This window comes from Triticum aestivum, chromosome 7B (assembly GCF_018294505.1).
Source record: "Triticum aestivum cultivar Chinese Spring chromosome 7B, IWGSC CS RefSeq v2.1, whole genome shotgun sequence".
NCBI classification, from domain to species: Eukaryota; Viridiplantae; Streptophyta; class Magnoliopsida; order Poales; family Poaceae; genus Triticum; species Triticum aestivum.
The window spans coordinates 29,068,455-29,096,261 of NC_057813.1; the positions used below are offsets into that span (position 1 = coordinate 29,068,455).

At 42.4% G+C, this 27,807-nt stretch overlaps 1 pseudogene; it reads right to left on the reverse strand.

The window, feature by feature from the left end:
• Positions 1-9,732: 9,732 nt before the first annotated feature.
• LOC123159348 (uncharacterized) lies at positions 9,733-17,783 on the reverse strand (annotated as a pseudogene).
• Between the last annotated feature and the right edge of the window lie 10,024 nt (positions 17,784-27,807).

Here is a 27,807-nt window from a genome sequence, read left to right on the forward strand (position 1 = left end):
CTATCTTGAATTCCATGTTGTATTCCTTTTCCAGCAAACAAAGCTCGGTATATCACATACCTTGTACGCACTTTTGATACCAACATATATGTTTGCATCTTTACATGATAAAACAAAACAAAAAATATATCTATTAAATTTGGATGTCGTAATTTGGCAGTACAAACACATACTACTCTATCATATGCTGAGTTTGAGTCTTAAATTCTGAAAATTATAGTTATATCATACTGTAATTAAAAATTTATGATGGGTTTGGCCCAATTACAGTTTAGAGGAAGCCAAACTATTATGTGAGTACTGTATTTACTAACTGGAGGCATCAACGGAGCTCCACGCTAATCCTGGGAAAGCTGATGAAAATAACCATCTGATCTCAGGTGCGTAGATAAGATCTGACAAAGCACGGAATCGTGTTCGCAGGAGTCATAGAGACAAAACCTTGCATTATATCTCACCCGTACTCAAATATGTCACTCTACACAATTGTGTTGTGGCATGTGGCAAGGCACCCTCTGGCGGCACGCCCAGCGCATCGTTTCTCTCAAATACTTGGATGTGATTTCTATTTCTCACGTTCTATTCATAAATCGTTCATGGTTTGGTCGTCGCCCCTGGGTCGGGACCAGGTAGCTAGGTTTCGGTTTCATCCTTTTTTTGTCAGGGAATCAGGTTGAGGAAGAACATCCATTAGCTATGTGTAACCGTTGGATGGATACCTTACAGCGTGCTCACCAAATTTCCCACGCGCGCCCCTCCTCCTGAACTCATCCGGCCTTCGTCGCTCCATCACCCCATCCCCATGCATCTGTATGTTGTTCCTTACTGCCGCTCTTCTGCCGTGTCTACTGCTCTTCCGCCCTCTCAATTTCAATCTCCCATCCATGGTGGAACTGATCCAAGGAAATTTACGATATAATCGAGGTTATGTGGCTCACTCATCCTAATATGCTTATCTTTGCAAGATTTGAATCTACATTTCGTGTTCTGATCATGGTACAAACTAGCATCAGTTTTTGGTCCCATAGATGAACCTGTTCCACAATGGTTGAGTCAGGAGGCGTAATCATGGCAATTAAATTTCCTTTTTTTGCGAAAAGGATCATATCTGTTATAAAGATTCACTGGAAGTAAAGATCACCTCAGACATAATAAAAATTACATCAAGGTTCATGAACCACCGAACGACCATTGCCGCCGCCAGAACAAGCCACCGACGCGCCGCTGTCGCTGCTCCCTTACTGGAGCCGGCTTGACCTTGTCGATGACGGTCGGGAAGCCTTCATGCGCGTGCCCCTAAAGACCAACGTCCTGGAGCCGCAATCGTTGTCGTTGAATACTTGAAGAAATATACTGTGGTGTTGTGCATGGGGTGGGGGATGTTAAGAGTTAACCTTGTTGTATAGGGGTTCACCATGTTTATTTTGTCGTGTCAGTTCTTGCATGTAATTGAGTTTCATAGACGCGAGGTTGCGGTACGTGTGTGTGCCGTTGCATGACCAAGCTGCATATAGCTGTTAGTTTAGGCTGAGATGTGGACCGAGTACTCAACTAGGAAGGATGGTGTCGGCCGAATCGTGTGGCATAGCCAGGAGGTTGTTACTCGTGGTCTAAGCTACCGGCTATTGGAGAGTAACTAGCGGGTAGTGTGCGGCGGCACGCAGCGCCACAAGGAGTGATAAGCTATTTAGTTTTTTATTTAATATTTGGTAAGTCGTCTCAAAAATTTAATTAATGGCAAAGTAGTTCATACAAGGCCCTGTTGATTTGCTTGAGGTTTGTTGTTTTTCTGAAGTTTTTGAGATTTTGTTGTATGTTCAACATGTGTGTATCTTTGTAGTGGCGAAGAGAATAATTATGCACTACCCAACTTATGTTGCTCCCCCGTGATCACTGAACTAACACATGAGTTGGAAGTCAGCAAAACTTTAAGCACACTAACTTGGCATAGATGTTCCAGAAAACTAAATCTGAACATGATGCTGAATGGAAAAAAATATTGGAGTTGGTAGAATTGCACCCGCTGTTATCATTCACACGACCTTGCATTTTCCAGCCAACATAGAATATACTGTCAACAATATGCAAAAAAAAACCACAACTGAATGATTAACTCAGAATAAAGTACATGTACAACATATTCTATCCGAATAGTTAAACACTTCTATTAGTATCTAGAGAATTTCTTGCATTTATCCATCTTGTTAGTAACGTATTTTGGACATTGGTGCTGTCATGCCAAGATCTCCATAAATGCAACTACATATTTGTTGACAAAGGTGCATCTTCATAACACCATACTCTGCTAGCCTATATCGGTAGTAGCATTATAATCTCAGCCTTGAGATTGCATTTCTGAATATATAGAATGTCACAGCTACACAAATAATTTCAGCACCAATTGTGTTTTACCTTCAGTTCTACTACTATCTAGGAAAACAAAACAAAAACAAAGAGAAAATAAATAAATTAGGAGCAGCAAGTCCCCAACACCACCTGTCCACCCACCGACCCCCTTCTGCGCACCATCTGTCCACCCCCTGCTGCGCACTACCTCCTCTGCTCTCGCTGTTGTGTTGCCTCATGCCTGGTCGCGCTAATCTAAGCATCACACCGCGAAAGACTACCACCACCTTCCGCCGACCGCTGGCCACCTCCGGCCTGCCTATGCGAGCTCCTCCCGACAGCGACAACCCCCTCACCTGGAAGCGGGAACACTGTCGTCGTCGTCGGAGGAGGAGATGGAGTTCCTGTGCGATTGTGGCGCCACCGCCGTCGTCGCGGACGTGGCAGCCACGCTCGCGAGCACCGCCGGTATCCAGGCGTCCTCTCCCTCTCATGTCGCCTCCGAGGTGAGAAAAACCACAAAGGGTCCCGCCGATGGTGGAAGAGCGGATCGAATCGAGCTTATGCGCTGCTGTTATGGTTGCGCTTGCAGAGAGGTACCGGAGCGGCGAGCTGAAGAGGGCTCTTTCCGAGGCTGAAGCCTACGCCTTCAAGGTATAAAATCCTTGTCGATTCGGTTCAATAGTTGCTCAACTCGGATGCCTGAATTTGTTCCAGTTTTGTCGATTTCTTTCTTGGGACAGAATTTAGAGTGTGATGTTCTGTAGCTATGATTTGTCCATCGATGTTGATCTAGTACAATTGATTGAATACATCTCCCGCCTCGCCTCCTCTGACACATACGATTCTCGGCATCTCACTCATGTTCTCATGGTGCTGCGGGCCAATATAGGTGGAGTTGCGCATGGGGTGAGCAGACCGGCCTTGCTCCTGAATTTCTGTCCGTGTTTGGGCTGGCCGGCGAAGATGGCAAATTCCGGCGCTTTGGGTGCCTCAGCTTCGGTTCCTTTGCTGTTCTGGTGGCCGTGCGTTTCCTTGGCTTCGTCTGCATGTGTTGAGCTTTCCTGAATCCCTGTCGAGTTATTGTTTTTTCTAGAATACTCAGTTCCTGGGTGGACGCTTAGTAAGCAGATAAGTGGACTTGGGCACTTGACTCGTTTCTTAATAGGAAATTCTTATATTCAGAGTGATCTGGCATTGTTGGTAGTTTTTTTAATTTAAAGAAAACGATCAATTTAGATCATTCATAATATTAATAGAGTGTTGGCCCTCCCATCCTTCAAATCCTAAATTTGTTTCTTTTGGTTATGTTGATTATTTGTTCCTTCTTTGGCTCTACATAAGAAAATATGGTGAAAATAAGGTTTAACATAAGATAATACTAAGGGGGGATTGACTATCACCACCAGGTGGCAGCAAAATGTACCGCACATCATGACAGAGAAATGAAATCATATTTTGGTCAGCTATTAACACTGTATGTGTTTGTGTATGAAATTTGGTGGGCAAAATCATAGTTCATTATGCTAAAATGAGAAGTGAGACAAAACACTCTTGTAGCTGACTGTCAAGATGAGAAATGAAACTATTAGTCTTTCTATACCTTGGTAGACAGGACACTCTTCTAGCTAGTGTCTAAACGGTCCTAGATAGTGCTTCCCTGCCACTACATCATCCTCGTGTTGTACGATTAACATCTACCACTACATCATCTATTTTTGGATTGAAGAAATTTAACTGCTCTATATATGCTTTTCTGTCAGGTAGTCTGACTGTTTAGCATCTGTTGCTATGAGTGACAAGAGTTTTTTGTTTAATTAAATAGCTAACTTTTTTTTTCTGATAGACCGCAATATTATCTCTGGTGAGAATATTTGAGTGAATTGTTTCTTGTTATTATCCGAAAAAGATTACCACCATGGCTATACAATAATAAAATGAATTTATTCGTTGCTACAGAGAGAAATGTCCAACACTACTTTCTTGTCATTTTTTGCATGTCCAGCTTTCCTGGAAGATGGCATTAGGCAGTGTTCTTTCCGATGGAGACAACTTCCGATGCTACCTAGATTAGCCGATCTACTTTTTTCATCAGCGACGCTACTATCTATTTCATGAGGAAGCACCTGGCAGATCTGTAGGATCACAATGTTTAGCCTGGCTTCTATCTTTGATCTAGTATGTCATAGCTTTTTCGTTGGTACAAAACTGCAACTTTATCCGAATTGTGCTGCTAAAACAAAGTTCTTGATATAAGTTACCTATAATCATCCGGCGCAGCTTATATAATATTTTGATAGTAAGACTCATGGCACAGTAGATCTAATAGTTATGTTTGGAAAAGAAGCAATAGAGAAAATTAATTTTCTAGATTTGAAAAGCACAACCCGGTATTTACTGTTTGGTGAATTGATAGCATCATCACAAACACCATACAAATAGAGGCTTTTTGTCTAATTAGTTAATTAACAACATAAATGAACAGATATACTGGGTGAAGTATGTGTCCATCACCCCTCTGACTAATACTCATCGCAAGCACCAAAATAAATTATCTTAGTTTTATACAGAAATCCCAACTAATGAAGCTAGCATGACAGGAAGTCCCGTACTACTAACCTGAAAAAAGAAAATGTAAAAAAGGTTACTAAAATTCAGAAACAAACAATTAACCAAAAAGAGAAGTTTTCTCCAACCAGATATTTTTTTCTAATTACCAATAAAGAATTAATTATGTCCTTGTTAAGCCCAACTGGTGAAGCGAGGATAAATTCCAACAATTAACCAAAAGGGAAGTTTTCTCCAACCAGATATTTTTTTCTAATTACCAATAAAGAATTAATTATGTCCTTGTTAAGCCCAACTGGTGAAGCGAGGATAAATTCCAAAAGCTAGTCTTGGCAGGAACTCCTAAACCACTAACCTGAAAAAAACATATCCATATAGAGATGAGAACCGAAAAACCCTTAGCCAAAATCAATAGCAAAATTGTACAAGTACCTCTTTTCTAATGTAATAACACAACCATCACCTTTTGGAATTGATAAATAACACATGCAAGATTTCACATTTGGAAAGGACCATTGGCCCTAACACAGGTTGATTTTGTGCATCTTAGTGTTCCTATAATAGCTGAAAAGGTCAAATGTTGATCAATTTGTTCTATCGCTTCAAAAAGGAATGTGGTTCTTCTATGATACTCAAAAACTCAAGACTTCAGTTGTGCCTATCCATAAATAATAAGTTGTAGGCCATAAATAAATGGAATGTAGTGCTTAAATGTGAAAATGGCAAGTGGAAGTTATTTATATTGAAAGCCGGGAAAAAATCTTGAGTATTGTGGTGACTAAATTAGCTACAGAATATGACCAAGCTACCACATCAGTGTATGCCTAAAGAATATATCTGAAAACAAAGGATGATGAAGTCAAGTGTGACATACAGAATCCTGCGTGGATAGTATATACATGCTCACTTCACAGTGCAATGTACTGTATATTTAATATCATGTGTTCAACATATTAGTACCCTATAAGGCTAACAAACCTACATTAGATTTCTATAGTATAAGAGCAGATTTTGCTAAGCTTCTTAAAAAAATGATAGTGCCTCAATGGCTGAGCGCCCTACTTTCGGCAACCTTGTTCAAAGAATTAAGAATGAGTCATTTTACTTCTATATAGGAGAGAGCAACCTTGTTCAAAAAATAAAAAATGATTCATTTTACTTTCATAGGAGAGAGAACTATCACAAAAGGAAAAATACATACCTGAAAATAATGTAGTACTGCAATAATCATCAAGCTGTAGCATTTCCTTTGTATGTCAGCTATTCAGCATATCATTTGTTTATTTTTTTAACATCATGTGAAATTAAACCAAAATTACTTCCATTGAGAAAAATGCAACACAACATCAAGGAGGGATCAAGAATAAATATACCATGTTATACTGAAGAAAAGATGCAGGTTCTGAATTCCTTGCACATTCATGCAAGGAGCTAGACGCCCAAATTTGTGTCCTCACCACAGACCTGCACGCAATACCTGAACATTCTTCTCAGATTAAGAATCTGTACCATATGCACCAACTTTAGATCTGATATTCTAGTACTAATAACTCACCTACCTGTACAAAGAAACCACACAGATCAGAGGAGAGGAAAGGCAGATGTGATGCGTACCTTCGCAAGAGCGCTGCAGCGGAGGGATAGTCGGGGCCGAAGCTGGGGAAGGCCAAGGGGAGCCGATTAGGATGGAGAGCAGCAGGCTCTGTTGGAAAAGGCAGTGCCTAGGAGGCGCTTAGGCACGCCTAGGCGCTAGGCAATGGCCAAACGCCTCGCCTAGGGCAAAAATGGAGGTCTGGGCAGGGCAAGCAAGGAATTGCCTACCCAAGCAAGAAATCATGCCACATACTGCACTGAAATGTCAAATGGGTTATATTCCAATGGTAGTAGATGGTAATTAACTTATTTATATGCCCTAAACTAATATCAACACCCATATAATAATCACAAGTACACTACGAGTAAAAACTATATTACCATCTAGGCCGCGCCTAGGGCGCTTAGGCATTGCCTAGGCACTAGGCGAAGGCCAACCGCCTCGCTTACGCCTACCACTTTTTCCAACCTTGGCAGCAGGGCGGCGAGCTATCCGTCGCCAGCTGCAGGTGTGCCACCTTGGACCACGCGAAGGCCACCGCTGTTTATCCGCACCTTGGAGCCGGAGCCGAGGAAGATCCATGGGAGGCAGGGAGCCGGAGCCGAGGAAGATCCATGTGAGGCGATGGTACATGGCTCTCCCGATTCATGTTGTAGCCTGTGCGCACCTCTCGGCCGGCCAGCCGGAGCAGCGACATAGCGCGCCATGGGATCTGGGGTGAAGGCTGGAGGGCAGCATGGGGAGGAGAGATGTGCATATTGGTGAGGAGCGGTCTGGGCGCAGCGGTGACCAGAGAGACCCACGCTACAGGGGGCTTTTTATACGCACATAGGTTGGCAGAGCCATGACACGGGATTAAGCCAGAATTTTCGGGAGAGACAGAGATAGACCGGTCAAAGCGGTGGAGGCAAACGTGGCGAGGTGCATGGTGCAGACATGCATGCCCATACGGAGACGCGTAGAAGGAATGAAATCCAGGAAATCTAATAGGCACGTCGGCTTTACCATGCAAACCGGCCAGTCAAACAAATATATAAAAAAAAACAAAGGAACTCTCCTGTACGATGGGCTGCAAATGCGAAGGTAAACAAGGGCTGCACACGCGTCGCTCAAAGAAACACGGTAAAAAAAATTCTGAAAAACCCAGAAAAAAGGAACCCTTACAAGCCTAGTCTTCTTAGTATTAGTGGATACATGTGTCTTTGTGTGTGTGCTAGGCCCTAGCAACCCTTATGTGGCCCTAGGCCGTCACACTTCTTGACATGGCGTAGGGTAACCCATCGAAGCCGCTGATCTTTACTATATGCTTTATTTTTTTATACGGTGGCCACACACTATGTAACAACCATAGTGATCATGCCGAAAGTTTTTCATACTCATTACAATTCTCTATGTTGTAGATATATGCAGTTTGTGATTCATTTTTGTTAACTCTTCTGCAGTATGGGCACATTTTCCGCCTGCTTACCATATCTCATACATTGCACATTTTGTTCTAGAATCTGTCAGTGATGAAAAATATTGGGTTTTACCACTTTTAACGAACATCTCATTAAATTAATAGACTACCTATTGATTATATGTTAGTTCAGCCAACATACCTTATCACTCATGTACTGTATATTATGTTGCTTCCCATAGTTGTTTCCTGCAACAAAATAGCCTATTCCCAAGGCAATATAATTTACCATGTCTGTACATACCTCACTATGTCGAAACAATATGCATCGAAGCTCTCTCATTTGATCTAGAGAGCACAAATTAACATGTGCACCACCATACAACATTTGTTTATGTGAAAGTTCAACTTAGATGAAGTTTATAATACATCCGAATTGATGCCAACATATCTAACGTTATGTACCGGGTGACATCCGAATTGATGAAGCTGTGATGTTGCCTGATTTTTATTTGATCTCTTTGATTTTTTGAATTGCTCTCTCATTTGTGAATTCCCATGACTCACATATATTAACTGAATACCCCATGGCAAATAATCACGTGTGAGAACGCCAAATTTCAAGACATGATAATATCATGTAGGAATAAGAACAACATATGATTGGAATGTCATGCACTATTACCCGCAAGAAAAAGGGAATGTCATGCACTATTGATTCCAACAATATATCTTAACAGAACAATTTTTTAGGTGAAACCTTCAGATTTTATAGGGAAGGTGAAACCTTTGGATGGGTCATAGGAAATGAGCACATAATTTAACAGAACAGTGAGAGAAATATGGAGGGAACTAGAGGGGGATCCTAAAGACCAGAATCCTTAAAAATGTCTATGAAACCAAACGTTCCACAGAGGCCCTAAAATTATTTGATCCCTTTGGTGCTTACATACGTGAAGACAGGCCCAGAGAGATGTCCAGAATGTTGCAACTCTTTAACATTTATTATTACTATTTTTAAATACTCATTTTTTAAAATATTGATTTTAGTTCAAATTTACATGTGTGCTTACTTGGTTGGCCTTTATGCTTTTTTTATATAGTTCAAGTATCACATCATATAATATAACAAATGAAATAAAAAGTTTGTTGAGCAAGCTCGGCGCATACTACTAACTTGCTAAAATAATGGTGAATATGTTATCAAGGGGTTATAATCTTTGTATGTTAAATAACTAGCCAGTGCAGTTGCACGGGCTGACGACTAGTTTTACTAGTTGGTGGCATCAGTGGTGATGTTATTGCAAGTATATAGTAAAGATTGGTTCACACAGAAACCAACTGAATTGGATTACCACCGATTACGGCCCGAACATGTATACGTCTTTTATTTCAAATTTAAAACATTGTCCATTATAGTTATGCCCCATGACTCGGTGAAGTTTGAATTGTTTATGTTTGTTCTGTATTATACAAAAAAAATGCTTTTAGGTTACTATAAATTTGTTTCTGCAAAAATGACCCAATGCCATTTTATAGGCCGCTATCACGTTTGTCTCACCGAGCTAGTGGCAACACAAATATAATTTACCTAGCGCAAATATATATAACTAGGCTCATCTTCTCAGTGAGTTTCCTTAACTCTCTTTACTGATTGATTCTGTAGATGTGTAATCGAAAGCTGAAATAATTGCAACACTTTTCTCTCTTACATATAGTAGAAGCTACTCAAGGTATAATTGCACAAGTGTCTTAACCAGTACAATGCAGCTCCAGGATTCTCAAAATAATTGCTCAGATGTTACCTTGGCAATGCAGCTCCAGGCTTTTCAAATTCTATTTACATGAGAACAGGAATACAAAGAGTGCGATATATGCTTTCCAATTTTGTACTTGAAATGAATTTGTTTCTCCAAAATCTTTGCTGAATGAATTAACATGCACAATGAATACAAGAATGAACTGATCGCCCGACACTACAGAGCAAAATTTGCCGGACCACAAAAGGACTACATATACAACTCAAAATTTTGCCGGGCCACAGAACAAAACTAGGTACAACTTGAGGCTGTGCAAGCAAGGCATCCCTTTTCTTTTTCTTTCAATTTGACAAGGCCTATCCATAGCTAAAGGAACAGATCCAGATCGCCGTAAGAAGCTGTCAATCTGGGTCCAAATCATCAACCTAGATACCTAGCTAGGTGGGAGTGTCGGAGGCAGCCGCCCCTCATTCCTCAAGGAAGCAGCGAAAAACCCGACTGTTCTCTCCAGGGCAGTATAGTATTGGTATAGCTACTCTACATATGTCTACCTACATACAGCTACTACATGTAGTAGCTGCTGGCCTGTTCTTTGCTCTTCCGCCTTGATCCGCCGTCGCCATACTGGTCGTGCCACTGAATAAGTTCCCTCATGTTTTCGGAGTCAAGTGGCACGCTAGCGCACACCTATGCAGCAAATCATGCAACGTGGTTATCACATGGTCAATAAGCAAGCAGTAACAAACATACCTATTGCCAGCAAGTTTTCAAGTAAAGTGCTTTGATTCTCACCTGATCATGGGCCGATTTGAAATCGTCCATTCTAAGAGGCCGGATGTCGTCAGCTGTAAGCAGCGCAGGATCAGGCCTACCTTCCGTTATCGCCAGACTCTTCTCCTGTACAAAAACAAAAACAGTATGAATTCAGCCACACCGGTGCGTGTGTGCGTGCGTGTGTGTGTGTGTGTGTTCCCTGTATGTTGATCTCTATTCACACCTTTTGTTCTCTCTCTAGGAGATCGCGAATGGGCCGCCCTGCTGCTGTCACACAGAGATTCTGGGGGAAATTAAGGGGAAGGTCAATGAGAATTCGGCTTCGGCAGTACCATGTCATTGCTCAAGAGCATAAGAGAGTCACACCAACACCAACACCAACATCAACATACCTTCAAGTCACTTCCTGAATATCCATCAGTCATACTGGCAACTGACTCAAGATTCACATCTTCTGCCAACACTTCTTTGGACAGTATCAGCTTCAAAATCCTCTCTCTATTCGGCGCATTAGGAAGGTTCACCATTAATCTGCCAACACCGGTCAGATCAGCGCCTAATAAGAGCTAATGAGGAGACCAAGAATTGTCAAGTAGTACAGGGAGATAGATGCTACCTGCGAGGTAACCTTCTAATGACTGCCTCATCAAGATCATAGGGCCTGTTGGTGGCTGCAAGAACCACTACACGTTCGTCATCTTTAGTAAGCAACCCCTCCCAATTCACCATAAATTCATTTTTCATCCTTCGCGTGGTTTCTGGCTCTTCTCGATTTTGTCTCTTTCCTAGCATGCTGTCAACCTGTGAAAGAAAGAAATACAGAAGAGGATGTGAGCATAATTAATAAACCATGCATAAAAGAAAATGATTATTATAGACTTGATTGCTCACCTCATCAAGGAATATTACGGCAGGAGATAGTTTACTTGCCAAAGAGAAAATGGCCTTTACATATTTCTCTCCTTCCCCAAACCACTGAAAACAAGACGAAAGAAAAATATACCAGCTTTAACAGGCTGGAAAGCGCACACAAGAGCAGGGGCAGCCAATTTGTTATTTTGATTCAACTAACATACCTTTGACGCGATGCTTGACATGGATACATTCATAAAGCTTGCACCTGATTCTGTGGCTACTGCTTTTGCAAGCATTGTTTTACCGGTGCCGGGAGGTCCAAAGAGCAATATTCCCTTCGCAGGCTGCCAACATGAAAGGGATTCAATGCAGTGACTCATTAACCTTCACAAATTTATTTTTCATGTAAAACAATATCCAGCTAGCTGTACATATACTTCTTTTATCTCCCCATTTCCCAATATAAAAAATGGCAAGCACAGTTCTGATTATTTAAAAAACAATGCCACAGCAACAGAACCCTGAGTCTTTACATCAAGCATCCTAGCTAACTGCTAGTTACCGCAGTTATATTGGTGAGCAAATAATTAAAATTCTGCATATCTTGTTTTGGCCAATAAAGTAACCATAGATATTAATCATGTTGGAAGGCAACCGGATTTATAATTTTAAAATTGTTGTACGGCCTATCCACTAAGAGAGCTGCCCTTAGCTGAATGTACATGATCGAGTACCTTTAATAGCTGCCCCTTGCTGAACAATTCAGGTCTTTTTAGAGGAGTTATAATCAATTCCTTTAACGTGTCTTTTACACACTCCAGGGCTCCGATATCGTCAAAGGTTACTCCAATTTCATGGGGTGCAATAACATTCGACAGAAGGCTTTTCTCAAACTCATTCTCTGTGACCACGTCCTGAAAATAAAATAAAATAAAAACCTAGATGAATTTAAGCATCTTAGACTTTTAAATAGCTCGCTAGATATAGGGGCGGAAGACACCTTCAGTGCTTTCGTTGAGCTACTACTGGCCATGCTCTCGCTCTGTATACGTTCGAGTCCGTGCTTCAGACTGTAAGCACAAAGCTAACTTGGTATTCCACAAAAACACCTAATTCAAGTTTATTTTGATATGTAATACTCGTAGGACATTAGCATACTCTATTTACCTTTCTGTTGGAAGTACAGGTTTGGCATCCATATTGGGTTTATCGTGCTCAAGGTGATAAGAAATCCCATAACCAACAACCTTATCCACATCTGAAAATCGGAAAATCATAAGTTTTCAGTAAACATGTCTATAGAACTGAATAAAATACTAACAGTTGGTCCATGACTGACCAACATGTCTATAGAACTTACCATCATGAGTCAGTAGTCGCTCCGTAATTGGTAATTCTTCAACATCGTGGCATTCAATTTCACATTGGGTCAGAAACTGCATTATAAAACAATGTAAGAATCATATAATAATTATCCAAAGTATCACTACCGAAGTTCATTAATAATTGAAGGTACCAAATGCTACCATTCTAGCAATTGCTGTTCCACCTCTATAGGTGCTTTCTTATATTGATTGATTGCAAGGGAATACTACTTGAAGGGCATAAAACATGTAAATCATTAAAAGCAATATATAGTCAAGTAGAGCACCATAAAATTCTTTTCAGAATTGCTTTTGTGCAAGAAGCGCTATACATATATATAAATTCACATTTCAATCATATAGCAAGTTAGAAATGAAACCATGCAATTAAGTTTCCTCGATCAAACACTGCTACATATGTACTTCCAGGGTCGCACAAAAATTCCTGTCACCTTCTGCAGAGACTCCTTGTTGCAGCTTACCTTGCGAATACTAAGAACATTGGCTTTAGCTCTAAGGCTTTCAGCATCAAGTCTTATTTGTTTGTTCAAATATGATAGCTGTGCTTTGTCCTAAGAAAAAACACGAATCTATAGATTAGACAAAGTACCATCTGCAAGCTAATGGTTAACAGAAGTTTTTTGAATATGTCACCAGGGCGGAGGAATCCCGCCTGTATGTTGATCTCTATTCAAAGAAATGGAGCCAGTTTATATGGGAAACCAGATAAAACCGTGACATTACCTTCGGAGGTTCAATGTAAATTCTGTTAGGGAAAAGCTTAGTTAGATGCTTTATTGAGTAATCATTGTTTCTTTCTTGCAATTTACTTCCAGAAGAGCCCTGCATTTTTCATAGCATTCGTTAGAGTAGCTCTCAAACATTCTACACCATGCCTACGAACTCTAATATAAATAAGTATTAATTTTTACCAATAAAGAGTTAATAAGGGCCTGGGCATCATTACCAAGCGCCGGAAAAGATAATCCTTTTGGAGGTGACTATAAAATAGACCAGCGTCAGCAATCTCGAAGATAAAAAATAAGTACAAAAAAACAGTGTTACATATATTCAACAGAACGATACAAAGCTGACAAGAAGAGAGGAGCCGAGGGGAATGAATATTTGCTGCATGTTAACTAGTGAATTCAGAATCCTCCGGCGGCAAGAGTTGTCTTAGGTTTAGTCTCATGTGCCAAAATGTTACTCAAACCACATATTAGCTAGTGAAATATTAAAAAGAGTTGTCTTAGGTTTAGTCTCATGTGACAAAAAGATTTGTCTTAGGTGTTTGTCCTTGAGAGTTGAGCTAGCCTAGTGATCTCGGCTATCCTACGTTTCACTCACCCCTGTTCCGATCGTTTTTAAAATATAGGTGTGCCAACCTATCTAAGCAATCTTTCCTATTCTACCTAAAAAACCTTGTGCTTTAGCAGAACACCAAATGTAATGGACTGCTGTGTAGTACTATACCTTATCTATAAATGTGTCAACCTATCTAATCAATCTTCCCTACCTAAAAAACACCCGATATCACGGCATCTTAATCCTTGTGCTAAATTTCAATTTACTTCCTAAAGGGGACTGTGTAGTATACCTTATCTATCTGGCTGGTTGCCAAAGTGTAAGAAGCAATTATTAGAACACCAGGTGGAAGTTCCTTCCCTAGTGATTCATGTGATTCTGGACTTCTGGTCAGCGTTCTCTCTAAATCCTTAACGAACACAATCAAAGTGCTACTTTTGCTTTCTTCCGAAATGACCTGAAAGGCAATGGAAACAATGTTGTTGCAGGCTATAGAAGGTTAAATTTCACATAAATATGATCACCCAAAACAGTAGGTACCTGATTTAACTCGTCTATACCAACTTGTTTATCACTAGAAGAGCTTGGGAGAAGTTCATTAACTAGAGAAATGTCAAACAGTTAATCACATATCAGATCAGAAGAGCATCAGTAGGCAACCAAAATGACCATTGCACAGCAAGTTCAGACTAACAAGGGCAAAAGAAGCCATGATCTTTGTCGCACAAACCCCCAAGATCATTACCACCCGGAATTGGCTTGTCAAATCTAACTCCAACTTTACGGAAACTACTGACATTGTTTTCGAAGGCAAGCATCACTCTGCCCCGATAACCATTACTTGGTCCTCTGCGAATAAGCCAAATTTACAATGTAAAATTCCAAAGGAAATTATCTTGCTAACATAATCATGCGATGAGCAGGGCTAACATACTCATGTAACAAATATGACCAAAAAGCACAAAGAGCAAAGGAGATCCAGGATGCACAAATATTATGTCAAAGTGAAACAGAAACCTGTGGATAAATGTGTGAAAGGGAGGTTTTATAATTGGGCCAATATACTTTACCCTACTCCCTGCACAACAAAGAATATATATAAAGGCTTCAATAAAGGTTATGGTAACATTTAAGCTGATAAACAATATAAAAAAAGGGTACCAAAACCTTTTCCAAAAGTTACACCATTGAGCGGTTCTGGAACCTTGGTACATCTGGCCTGAACATAATTTTATTTCTCAGATAATGCATAAATTGCTTCGGCATTCACAGAGTACAAGTTGCTTAGTTACTATGTTTGGATTGCTATTGAAATGGAAACTCATGGATAACTTACAGCAGGAAGCAGAAGAGAATCAACAATGAGAAGTCTGGCACCAAACTTCTTTGCAAGGGCCTTTACAATTGTTTCCTGATAAATTTCGGTCCCTAGAAAAGCATATTTGTGCAAATATAGTTAACTACTCCCTGGACAAGCAAGCATTAGAAAATTGCCACCTCCTGGTCCTGTGGCCTTAGTAAATATCAAAAACGGAGAAGAGAAATGCTGAAAAATACCAGATGAACTAGATAACAGAATTCGCTGGTTTAGAGACAAAATTCCCCATAAACTTCTGATGAACCTTTTCCCCCTGTGTTCCATGTGTATGGATGCAGTTGTCAAGAGTTTGCTCTTTGTATTCTCACTGCATCAAAAAAAAGGAAAGATGGTTTAATGAATAATGAAAGAAAAGGTGATTCAAACAAACATTTTTGTAAACAATTTTCTTTGCCTAAATATATATAAGCTAAACAACTTGAGCACCAAAAGTATACAGAAAAGGGATACTTTGCTTTGCCCTCAGCTTTGTGGGATGCAAATAAACAGAATAGTGCAAAATGTTTCATTCACATGGCATAGCATGCAGAGAAAAGTGTTTAAGTAACGGATAGCTGTTGAAACAAATGAGCTAAACACAAGTAGCATATTAATTACCTAAGATAGTAGGGAAAATTCTCAAGAGTAACTTGAATAGCATCTGGACAAAGAATTCCTCGTTTCAATCCATCCTTAAAAGTTTGAGATACGCTCTGGTAATTCTCTCCAGCTGATACAGAGATCGGCGCTTCATTGCCATTTAAAGGATACCGGAAAATCTGGCAGCAGGTTAAGGCTAACTCCCCTTGATTTCAGAGAATAGTCAAACTAACAAATCTGGCAGCTTTTACTTATCATTGTCGGAGATAACTTCATCCCCATCGGCAAGGGGAGTTGTGGTGCCCTTGATGAAGTTCCTACGATTTACATGAACCCACCCCGGTTCTCCTGTGACTTCTAATAGACACTGGCCCGATTCCTGGAAGAACAAAGCAAAGCAGCACAAAAAAAGTCGAATAGTCAACAAAGCAAGGAACGATAGCAAGGTTAACAGTATGTACCTCAAGGTGCCGCAACATGCATAGAGTCGCGCTATTGAAAGTGATACCACATGGACGGTCACTGATGGTGAGATGAGGAACCTGCAATCAGATAGTGATCGTTGGTATCTATCAGGTAGTGATTAAGGTGATTCGCGAACACGCACAGATGATAATAAAGAAGGAATGCACTTCACATTTAAGAACAAACCAATGCATTTCACATTTCTGTAATGTATTTCACATTTGAGACGCTGAAATTCACATTTCTGTAATGCATTTCACGTTTGAGATGCTGAAATTCTCACCGAGGTGTTGAGAACAAAATTTGCAGGACTAGACAAAACGGCCTGCAATGCAACTCTAAGTTGCAGTCTTCAAGCTAAGGAAATTTTCATTTCACCACGAGTTGACTAACACTTGACCTTTCTGTGAGTGGTTGGTAAATTCTGAATCAGGCATGATGGTCGTTGATATTCCCCAACAAATTCAGACACCAACAACTTTTAACACCCGCAAGAAATTTTTTACATGACGCACAGGAAGACAAAGAACAAACCAATGCCTAGAAAACTGAACTGCAATCATCAAGACCAGGGGAAATCTTGTAACTTGGTCTAAAACAAGGGGGGAAATCTTGATTCTTGAAGACCAGCAGATGCTAGATTAGATATCTGCAGCCAGACAGCATCAAGAATGAACGCAAGCGAGCTCTAAAATGAACGCCAAGAATCACCAAGAAACAGAGCATTCGCCCGCAACGAGCTCTAAAATGGAGTCATGACGATAATCTTGATCAAGAGAATGGAGAACCAATGAGTCAGCAACCCCAATTCACGCACCTCCGAGAACTGTGACAGCAGCCTCGCCCACGGCCCCTGGTTCGGCGGCTGCCTCGCTTGCGACCCCTGGTTCCGCGCGGCCAATGACGCGAGCGCCTTGCACGCCTCCTCCTCCACAGCATGCCTCGAGCTCGTCGTCGCCTGCTCCGCCGCCGCCGCCGCGGCGACGGGCGCCTTCTCCTGGGGTTTGTCCGCCTCCGCCTTCTCTTTCCCCTTCCTCGTCGCGTCCGCCTGCGAAGCGAGGTCGGGTCAACCCGAGGCGTCCAAGGTCCAAACTGACACCGAATTCTCGCGCTGCTGGATTGGAGGGGCCAGCCCGGCCAGGGTCACCTTGGGGCGCTTGCTGGGAGAGGCGGAGGACGGGGGCTGCGGCGGCCTCGACGACGACGCGCGCTTCCCGCCGCCCTTTCCCCGTCCGCTGCCGTCGGCGGAACTACGGGGAGAGTCCACCATGGTGGTCGCCGGAGGCGAGGGGCGCTCTTTCTCTTTTCGGAAAGGAAACGGAACGGAAAACCGAACTCTCGCTGGATTTCTGTTACTCCTACTCAGTTTTTCGTTTTACGCGAGAAAATAAATGGCGAGTCAGCGAGGAGGAGGCTTCATATAAGCGGTGAGGTGAGGGGAGAGAAGATGTGGGGGGAGAGCTGAGATGACTTCAGTTCGTAATTTTCTACTACTTATCAATGTATATAGACATACTCCCTCCGTTCCTAAATAGTATAAGTCTTTGTAGAGATTGCACTAGATGAACTACATACGGAGCAAAATGAATGAATTTAAACTTAAAATGCATCTATATACATCTGTATGCAGTTTATAGTGGAATCTCTATAAAGAGATCATTTAGAAACGGAGGGAGTATTTTAGAGCATGTTGTATGTACTTTGTATTGAAATCTTTAAAAAGTCTTGGTCGATGCAAAAAAAAAAGAACCGGAGGGAGTAGACGCTGACCTGCAAGACCAGTACGTGGACATTGATGTAAGAACCGGCCATCTAAAGTGGTCACTCATGTATATGTTCGTCCGTAAATGGCAATTTAAAATTCAATTCAAATAAAGCCCGATCCAGAGCGCTCGTCCAATCACACTAGCGTCGGATTACATGCCCGATCACAACCAAAAAGAGATAACGGTGCCTAGTTTTTACATATCCGATCACAAAAGAATATCAGTCCGACACTCTGTGTAAAAATTCAGATTTTCTGTCCTGCCGGATCGACAATCCGAGCTTCCACGCTCAAGGTGATGTCATCACTGCATAGGCAGCCTCTGCCTCGTTCTCCGCGCCTCCATCTCCTCCTTGTTGGCGCATGCAACTCATCTTTCTGCCGATGCAACATCTTGTAGCGAACGGCTTGCACGATCATTCTTGTGTCGGCATCCGAAGCATCCAAATTCAAGGTCATCATCTTGGTGTTCTCCACATTGGCTGCGATCTTCACCTTCTTCGCTTCGAGCATGGCCCTCTTCTCTTCAAGCACGAGCTTCTTCTCGGTCGCCTCCATCAAGAATTTGAACCTTTCCACCTTTTTCTCCTCCTTGATGTCAGAGCGTTTGATGTATGCCTCCTCCTTCTTCAATAAGATGTCATCAAACCTCTCTGTCATCTTGGTCGCCGCACCTTCTTGCTTCTTCCTCTCCTCCTCCCTCCAGAACCCTCTTCTAACCTTCTTGGCGGTTCCTTTGTTTGGTCGGTTGGGTCACCGGTTTCTTCCTTGGTGGCTTGGGCGTCGGTCTTGACTATGTATATGTTCCACGCCGGTTGCCCATCCAACTTCAACCAATAATGCATGATGGTAAAGTTTTTCTTCTCCAACTCTTCAACACTGTACATGCACGAGATGACTACAAAAAAAACGTTATCAACAACTATGTATAGATATCCGGCTAAAAACCGTGCATATCCGGCAAGTGATCAACAAAATTATGCATATTCGGCAAGTGATCAACAAAGCTATGCATATCCGGCAAGTGACCAACAAAACTATGCATATCCGTCTACAATACTATGCATATGCGGCAAGTGATCAACAAAATTACGCATATCCAGCAAGTGGTCAACAAAACTATGCATATCCGGCTAGTGGTCAACAAAACTATGCATATCCGGCAAGTGACCGACAAAAGTATGCATATTTGGCTAGTGACCGACAAAACTATGCATATCCGGCAAGTGACCGACAAAACTATGCATATCCGGCTACAATACTATGCATATACAACTAGTGATCAACACAACTATGCATACCCGACTACAATACTATGCATATCTGGCTGGTGATGAACAAAACTATGCATATTCGGTAAGTGACCAACAAAACTATGCATATTCGGCTAGTGATTAACAAAACTATGCATATCAAGCAAGTGACCAACAAAACTATGCATATCCGGCTACAATACTATGCATATTCGGCTAGTGATCAACAAAACTATGCATATCCAGCTACAAAACTAAACATATCCGACCAAACAAACTTGCTTGGTGATTTGCGCACCACTAGGCCACCATGCGATGAAATGCTTTAAGTGGCCACAATACTTTGAGATGGCCTCTTGGATGGTGTACCATCGATGGTTTAGGGACTTTGATTCACGGTTGCGGATGGCCGCGTCGGAGTAGGGTGAAAATGCTTGTGATCATGGAACTGTTGGGGAACGTAGTAATTTCAAAAATTTTCCTACGCACACGCAAGATCATGGTGATGATATAGCAACGAGGGGAGAGTGTTGTCTACGTACCCTCGTAGACCGCAGCGGAAGCGTTGACGCAACATAGAGGAAGTAGTCGTACGTCCTCCGGTTCAACCGATCCAAGTACCGTTACTCCGGCACCTCCGAGTTCTTGACACGCGTACAGCTCGATGACGCACCCTCGATCTCCGATCCAGCATAGGCTCCGAGGGGGAGTTCCGTCAGCACGACGGCGTGGTGACGATCTTGATGTTCTCCTGTTGCAGGGCTTCGACTAAGCACCACTACAATATGACCGAGGTGTAATATCGTGGAGGGGGGCACCGCACACGGCTAAGGAACGATCAATGATCAACTTGTGTGTCCTAGGGTGCCCCCCTACCCCCGTATATAAAGGAGGGAGGGAGGAGGTGGCCGGCCCTAGGGGGGGGCGCGCCATGAGGAGGGGGAAACCTACTCCAAGTAGGTTTCCCTCTCTTTTCCTTATCTTATTTGGAGGGGGAAGGAAAGAGTACTAGTATTAGGAAGTAGTACTAGTAGTAGTAATAGGAAGAGGGGGAAGGAGAAAGGAAAGGGGGGGCCGGCCCCCCTCCCCAATTCGGATTGGTCTTGGGGGGGCGCGCCCCCTTCCCTTGCTCCTTCTCTCTTCCTCCTACATGGGCCCAATAAGGCCCATATACCTCCCGGGGGGTTCCGGTAACCTTCCGGGGCTCCAAACTTCTCCGGAACCTTTCCGGTGTCCAAATATATCCGTCCAATATATCAATCTTTATGTCTCGACCATTTCGAGACTCCTCGTCATGTCCGTAATCATATCCGGGACTCTGAACAACCTTGGGTACATCAAAATACATAAACTCATAATATAACTGTCATCGAAACCTTAAGCGTGCGGACCCTACGGTTCGAGAACGATGTAGACATGACTGAGACACATCTCTGGTCAATAACCAATAGCGGGACCTGGATGCCCATATTGGTTCCTACATATTCTACGAAGATCTTTATCGGTCAAACCGCATAACAACATACGTTGTTCCCTTTGTCATCGGTATGTTACTTGTCCGAGATTCGATCGTCGGTATCCAATACCTAGTTCAATCTCGTTATCGACAAGTCTCTTTACTCGTTCTGTAATACTTCATCTTATAACTAACTCATTAGTTACATGCTTGCAAGGCTTAGGTGATGAGCATTGCCGAGAGGGCCCAGAGATACCTCTCCGACAATCGGAGTGACAAAACCTAATCTCGAATTATGCTAACTCAACATGTACCTTCGGAGACACCTGTAGTACTCCTTTATAATCACCCAGTTACGTTGTGACGTTTGGTAGTACCCAAAGTGTTCCTCCGGTAAACGGGAGTTACACAATTCTCATAGTTACAGGAACATGTATAAGTCATGAAGGAAGCAATAGCAGAATACTAAACGATCAAGTGCTAAGCTAACGGGATGGGTCATGTCAATCACCTCATTCTCCTAATGATGTGATCCCATTAATCAAATGACCACACATGTCAATGGTTAGGAAACATAACCATCTTTGATTAATGAGCTAGTCAAGTAGAGGCATACTAGTGACTATATGTTTGTCTATGTATTCACACATGTATCATGTTTCCGGTTAATACAATTCTAGCATGAATAATAAACATTTATCATGATATGAGGAAATAAATAATAACTTTATTATTGCTTCTAGGGCATATTTCCTTCAGTCTCCCACTTGCACTAGAGTCAATAATCTAGATTACATAGTAATGATTCTAACACCCATGGAGTCTTGGTGCTGATTATGTTTTGCTCGTGAGAGAGGCTTAGTCAACGGGTCTGCAACATTCAGATCCGTATGTATCTTGCAAATCTCTATGTCTCCCACTTGGACTTGGTCCCGAATGGAATTGAAGCGTCTCTTGATGTGCTTGGTCCTCTTGTGAAATCTGGATTCCTTTGCCAAGGCAATTGCACCAGTATTGTCACAGAAGATTTTCATTGGTCCCGATGCACTAGGTATGACACCTAGATCGGAAATGAACTCCTTCATCCAGACTCCTTCATTTGCTGCTTCAGAAGCAGCTATGTACTCCGCTTCACATGTAGATCCTGCCACGACGCTTTGTTTAGAACTGCACCAACTTACAGCTCCACCGTTTAATAAAAAACACGTATCCGATCTGCGATTTAGAATCGTCCGGATCAGTGTCAAAGCTTGCATCGACGTAACCATTTACGACTAGCTCTTTGTCACCTCCATATACGAGAAACATATCCTTAGTCCTTTTCAGGTATTTCAGGATGTTCTTGACCGCTGTCCAGTGATCCACTCCTGGATTACTTTGGTACCTACCTGCCAAGCTTATTGCTAAGCATACGTCAGGTCTGGTACACAGCATTGCATACATGATAGAGCCTATGGCTGAAGCATAGGGAACATCTTTCATTTTCTCTCTATCTTCTGCTGTGGTCGGGCATTGAGTTTGACTCAACTTCACACCTTGTAGCACAGGCAAGAATCCTTTCTTTGCCTGATCCATTTTGAACTTTTTCAAAATTTTGTCAAGGTATGTAATTTGTGAAAGTCCTATTAAGCGTCTTGATTTATCTCTATAGATCTTGATGCCCAATATGTAAGCAGCTTCACCGAGGTCTTTCATAGAAAAACTTTTATTCAAGTATCCCTTTATGCTATCCAGAAATTCTATATCATTTCCAATTAATAATATGTCATCAACATATAAAACTAGAAATGCTATAGAGCTCCCACTCACTTTCTTGTAAATACAGGCTTCTCCAAAAGTCTGTATAAAGCCATATGCTTTGATCACACTATCAAAACGTTTATTCCAACTCCGAGATGCTTGCACCAGTCCATAAATGGAACGTTGGAGCTTGCACACTTTGTCAGCACCTTTTGGATCAACAAAACCTTCAGGTTGCATCATATACAACTCTTCTTCTAGAAATCCATTCAAGAATGCAGTCTTGACATCCATTTGCCAAATTTCATAATCATGAAATGCAGCAATAGCCAACATGATTCGGACAGACTTAAGCATCGCTACGGGTGAGAAAGTCTCATCGTAGTCAACCCCTTGAACTTGTCGAAAACCTTTTGCAACAAGTCGAGCTTTGTAGACAGTAACATTACCATCAGCGTCAGTCTTCTTCTTAAAGATCCATTTATTCTCAATGGCTTGCCGATCATCGGGCAAGTCAACCAAAGTCCATACTTTGTTTTCATACATGGATCCTATCTCAGATTTCATGGCCTCTAGCCATTTTGCGGAATCTGGGCTCATTATCGCTTCCTCATAGTTCATAGGTTCATCATGGTCTAGTAACATGACTTCCAGAATAGGATTTCCGTACCACTCTGGTGCGGATATTACTCTGGTAGACCTACGAGGTTCAGTAGAAACTTGATATGAAGTTTCATGATCAATATCATTAGCTTCCTCACTAATTGGTGTAGTTGTCACAGGAACCGGTTCTTGTGATGAACTACTTTCCAATAAGGGAGTAGATACAGTTATCTCATCAAGTTCTATTTTCCTCCCACTCACTTCTTTCGAGAGAAACTCCTTCTCTAGAAAGGATCCGATTTTAGCACGAAAATCTTGCCTTCAGATCTGTGATAGAAGGTGTACCCAATTGTCTCCTTTGGGTATCCTATGAAGACACATTTCTCCGATTTGGGTTCGAGCTTATCTGGTTGAAGTTTCTTCACATAAGCATCGCAGCCCCAAACTTTGAGAAACGACAACTTTGGTTTCTTGCCAAACCACAGTTCATAAGGCGTCGTCTCAACGGATTTTGATGGTGCCCTATTTAACGTGAATGCGGCCGTCTCTAAAGCATAACCCCAAAACGATAGCGGTAAATCGGTAAGAGACATCATAGATCGCACCATATCAAGTAAAGTACGATTACGACGTTCGGACACACCATTTCGCTGTGGTGTTCCAGGTGGCGTGAGTTGCGAAACTATTCCACATTGTTTCAAATGTAAACCAAACTCGTAACTCAAATATTCTCCTCCACGATCAGATCGTAGAAACTTTATTTTCTTGTTACGATGATTTTCTACTTCACTCTGAAATTCTTTGAACTTTTCAAATGTTTCAGACTCGTGCTTCATCAAGTAGATATACCCATATCTGCTCAAATCATCTGTGAAGGTGAGGAAATAACGATATCCGCCACGAGCCTCAACATTCATCGGACCACATACATCTGTATGTATGATTTCCAACAAATCTGTTGCTCTCTCCATAGATCCGGAGAACGGTGTTTTGGTCATCTTGCCCATGAGGCACGGTTCGCAAGTACCAAGTGATTCATAATCAAGTGATTCCAGAAGTCCATCAGTATGGAGTTTCTTCATGCGTTTTACACCGATATGACCTAAACGGCAGTGCCACAAATATGTTGCACTATCATTATCAACTCTGCATCTTTTGGCTTCAACATTATGAATATGTGTATCACTACTATCGAGATTTAATAGACCACTCTTCAAGGGTGCATGACCATAAAAGATATTACTCATATAAATAGAACAACCATTATTCTCTGATTTAAATGAATAACCGTCTCGCATCAAACAAGATCCAGATATAATGTTCATGCTCAACGCAGGCACCAAATAACAATTATTCAGGTCTAAAACTAATCCCGATGGTAGATGTAGAGGTAGCGTGCCGACCACGATCACATCGACTTTGGAACCATTTCCCACGCGCATCGTTACCTCGTCCTTAGCTAATCTTCGCTTAATCGGTAGTCCCTGTTTCGAGTTGCAAATGTTAGCAACAGAACCAGTATCAAATACCCAGGTGCTACTGCGAGCATTAGTAAGGTACACATCAATAACATGTATATCACATATACCTTTGTTCACTTTGCCATCCTTCTTATCCGCCAAATACTTGGGGCAGTTCCGCTTCCAGTGTCCAGTCTGCTTGCAGTAGAAGCACTCAGTTTCAGGCTTAGGTCCAGACTTGGGTTTCTTCACTTGAGCAGCAACTTGTTTGCCGTTCCTTTTGAAGTTCCCCTTCTTCTTCCCTTTGCCCCTTTTCTTGAAACCAGTGGTCTTGTTGACCATCAACACTTGATGCTCCTTTTTAATTTCTACCTCCGCGGCTTTCAGCATCGCGAAGAGCTCGGGAATAGTCTTGTTCATCCCTTGCATATTATAGTTCATCACAAAGCTCTTGTAGCTTGGTGGCAGTGATTGGAGAATTCTGTCAATGACGCTATCATCCGGAAGATTAACTCCCAGTTGAATCAAGTGATTATTATACCCAGACATTTTGAGTATATGCTCACTGACAGAACTGTTCTCCTCCATCTTGCAGCTGTAGAACTTATTGGAGACTTCATATCTCTCAATCCGAGCATTTGCTTGAAATATTAACTTCAACTCCTGGAACATCTCATATGCCCCATGACGTTCAAAACGTCGTTGAAGACCCGGTTCTAAGCCGTAAAGCATGGCACACTGAACTATAGAGTAGTCATCAGCTTTGCTCTGCCAGACGTTCTTAACGTCGTCAGTTGCATCAGCAGCAGGCCTGGCACCCAGCGGTGCTTCCAGGACGTAACTCTTCTATGCAGCAATGAGGATAATCCTCAGGTTACGGACCCAGTCCATGTAATTGCTACCATCATCTTTCAACTTTGCTTTCTCAAGGAACGCATTAAAATTCAACGGAACAATAGCACGAGCCATCTATCTACAAACAAACATAGACAAGCAAAATACTATCAGGTACTAAGTTCATGATAAATTTAAGTTCAATTAATCATATTACTAAAGAACTCCCACTTAGACAGACATCTCTCTAGTCATCTAAGTGATTACGTGATCCAAATCAACTAAACCATGTCCGATCATCACGTGAGATGGAGTAGTTTCAATGGTGAACATCTCTATGTTGATCACATCTACTATATGATTCACGCTCGACCTTTCGGTCCCCGTGTTCCGAGGCCATATCTGTATACGCTAGGCTCGTCAAGTATAACCTGAGTATTCCGCGTGTGCAACTGTTTTGCACCCGTTGTATTTGAACGTAGAGCCTATCACACCCGATCATCACGTGGTGTCTCAGCACGAAGAACTTTCGCAACGGTGCATACTCAGGGAGAACACTTCTTGACAATTAGTGAGAGATCATCTTAAAATGCTACCATCAATCAAAGCAAGATAAGATGCATAAAGGATAAACATCACATGCAATCAATATAAGTGATATGATATGGCCATCATCATCTTGTGCTTGTGATCTCCATCTTCGAAGCACCATCGTGATCACCATCGTCACCGGCGTGACACCTTGATCTCCATCATAGCATCGTTGTCGTTACGCCATCTATTGCTTCTACGACTATCGCTACCGCTTAGTGATAAAGTAAAGCAATTACAGGGCGTTTGCATTTCATACAATAAAGCGACAACCATATGGCTCCTGCCAGTTGCCGATAACTTCGGTTACAAAACATGATCATCTCATACAATAAAATATAGCATCATGTCTTGGCCATATCACATCACAACATGCCCTGCAAAAACAAGTTAGACGTCCTCTACTTTGTTGTTGCAAATTTTACGTGGCTGCTACGGGCTTAAGCAAGAACCAATCTCACCTACGCATCAAAACCACAACGATAGTTTGTCAAATAGACTCCGTTTTAACCTTCACAAGGACCGGGCGTAGCCACACTCGGTTCAACTAAAGTGAGAGAGACAGACACCCGCCAGCCACCTTTAAGCACGAGTGCTCGTAACGGTGAAACCAGTCTCGCGTAAGCGTACGCGTAATGTCGGTCCGGGCCGCTTCATCTCACAATACCACTGAACCAAAGTATGACATGCTGGTAGGCAGTATGACTTATATCGTGCACAACTTACTTGTGTTCTACTCGTGCATATAACATCAACACATAAAACCTAGGCTCGGATGCCACTGTTGGGGAACGTAGTAATTTCAAAAAATTTCCTACGCACACGCAAGATCATGGTGATGATATAGCAACGAGGGGAGAGTGTTGTCTACGTACCCTCGTAGACCACAGCGGAAGCGTTGACGCAACGTAGAGGAAGTAGTCGTACGTCCTCCGGTTCAACCGATCCAAGTACCGTTACTCCGGCACCTCCGAGTTCTTGACACGCGTACAGCTCGATGACGCACCCTCGATCTCCGATCCAGCAGAGGCGCCGAGGGGGAGTTCCGTCAGCACAACGGCGTGGTGACGATCTTGATGTTCTCCTGTTGCAGGGCTTCGCCTAAGCACCACTACAATATGATCGAGGTGTAATATCGTGGAGGGGGGCACCGCACACGGCTAAGGAACGATCAATGATCAACTTGTGTGTCCTAGGGTGCCCCCCTACCCCCGTATATAAAGGAGGGAGGGAGGAGGTGGCCGGCCCTAGGGGGGGCGCGCCATGAGGAGGGGGAAACCTACTCCAAGTAGGTTTCCCTCTCTTTTCCTTATCTTATTTGGAGGGGGAAGGAAAGAGTACTAGTATTAGGAAGTAGTACTAGTAGTAGTAATAGGAAGAGGGGGAAGGAGAAAGGAAAGGGGGGGCCGGCCCCCCTCCCCAATTCGGATTGGTCTTGGGGGGGCGCGCCCCCTTCCCTTGCTCCTTCTCTCTTCCTCCTACATGGGCCCAATAAGGCCCATATACCTCCCGGGGGGTTCCGGTAACCTTCCGGGGCTCCAAACTTCTCCGGAACCTTTCCGGTGTCCAAATATATCCGTCCAATATATCAATCTTTATGTCTCGACCATTTCGAGACTCCTCGTCATGTCCGTAATCATATCCGGGACTCCAAACAACCTTCGGTACATCAAAATACATAAACTCATAATATAACTGTCATCGAAACCTTAAGCGTG